The sequence below is a fragment of the Aptenodytes forsteri genome, unplaced genomic scaffold, assembly GCF_000699145.1.
Source record: "Aptenodytes forsteri isolate BGI_AS27 unplaced genomic scaffold, ASM69914v1 Scaffold8, whole genome shotgun sequence".
NCBI lineage: Eukaryota > Metazoa > Chordata > Aves > Sphenisciformes > Spheniscidae > Aptenodytes > Aptenodytes forsteri.
Window position 1 is genome coordinate 10897458 of NW_008796218.1, and position 1774 is coordinate 10899231.

The 1774-nt window shown below is 45.7% G+C and overlaps 1 protein-coding gene across 1 annotated transcript in view; it reads left to right on the top strand.

Annotated features, from left to right (window-relative positions):
• The window catches only part of PAX6 (paired box 6), a 17770-nt gene that overhangs the window by 933 nt on the left and 15063 nt on the right, over positions 1-1774 (top strand). The window lies entirely within an intron of this gene.

Here is a 1774-nt window from a genome sequence, read left to right on the forward strand (position 1 = left end):
TTTTTTTTTTTTTTTTTTTTAAAGAAGTTGCAAACTCTTCGCCGTGCAAAAAAAAGATTTGCTCCTGGGAAGTGCAACGATAGACTTGATTCTTTTTCCCCTCGCAAGTGCAATTGGAAAAAAAATCTGGATTTGAATTTAACCTTGTAACGCTTTGTACGGAGGTGTTACATGGACGCGCAGAGCAGGAATAATTTCAGGAAAGTTAAAAACAAACTTTCCCGAACGATTAAAGGTACCTGGCAGAGGCTGTTTTGGAAAACGACAACAACGTCCTAGAGAAGAAAAGTGACTGCATCTTCTCCATCTTAGGGACATAAAATAATAAAAGTGGCCCTTGACAGTAAATGTTTATAGCTGCTGACCTTTACCAACGCCTAATCGCAAACCGATTCGTTTTTATCTTTTTCTCATTTGCCCCGAGAACGCGAAACTTTGTCATCTTAACGTCTAATTACGGTTTCACCGGGAGAGGGGGGGGAAATGCTATCCGCCATCAGATTACACCAAGATTTCGAGATTAAAAACCGACTTGCAGATTAGGCCCGGCCTATTAGGACACGGCGAATTGCATTCCCTTCCTCGCTCGGGAGCTGGCCGTGTCCCGCCGGCCCGGGTGCGGGTCCCCAGGTCCCTGCAGGGGAGCACCGAATTCGGCTTACGGCAAGAGAAGGCGATTTTGCGATGGTGTTGCTTCGGGGTGCGGGTCCGCCGGACCTCGCCTGGGGTTGCCGGGCGGGTTGCTGGAGGCGTTAGAGAGTTGCTGAGCAGAACCACAGCTCCCTTGCCCCACACCTCCTCTTACCTTGCTGAAGCACTCGGCTACCCTCGCCCTCTATTGTAAAACGCTTTCGGCTGTGTTTGGGGTTTGGTTTGGTTTGGTTTCGTGTTTTTGTTTGGCTGGGGTTTTTTTCCCCCCCTCTCTCCTTTTTTATTTCCCCCCTTTCTTTTAAATCCACTCATTGTCATTTCTGAGGTCCGTGCTGGCAGAGCTGAGGGCTGGAAGTTTAATGGTGGCTTTCTGGATGGCTTCTTTAACCCCGTAGGCCCCACGTTTATGAGTTGTGCGTGAAATATGTCAGGAAATTGTGTCCCTCTCTCCTTTATTTCCCCCCTTTCTTTTAAATCCACTCATTGTCATTTCTGAGGTCCGTGCTGGCAGAGCTGAGGGCTGGAAGTTTAATGGTGGCTTTCTGGATGGCTTCTTTAACCCCGTAGGCCCCACGTTTATGAGTTGTGCGTGAAATATGTCAGGAAATTGTGTCTGAAGAAGTGGGTTTCCCGTTCGGTGTGTGTCTATGCAGACGTGTTTGGTGTATTAAAGGGATGGCTTCACGTTCAGTTCAGCTGGAGGAGATATCGCCACGTCTCCATTGAAGTACAGTGTAGCTTGCTCTGCTGCTAATCAGGTAGCTCTCCAAAGAGCAGTAAATATTTACCAGTTAAAGTCTTCATGCTGCGAGAAAGTACTTGTTTGATGTTTATTTTTATGGATTTAAGATTACTAAAAGCTACTTAATAAATTATACCATGGCTAGTCCTGAATGGGGAAACGTGCCTCTTTGAATTCTCCGTCATATGCAGGAAGAGTAAAATTAATATTCATTATAGGCGCAAAAGAAAGGGAATGAGTATTTTTAGGCGAAAAAAAAGGGAGAGAAAATGAAGGCTGCGACTATTTCATTATTTTACCTCCTTTTTTTTAGCAACCCCCTTGAATGGGCTCTTTATTGTAATTTTCCCTCCCCAATTGAGCACCCCACTGAGCTGTTGT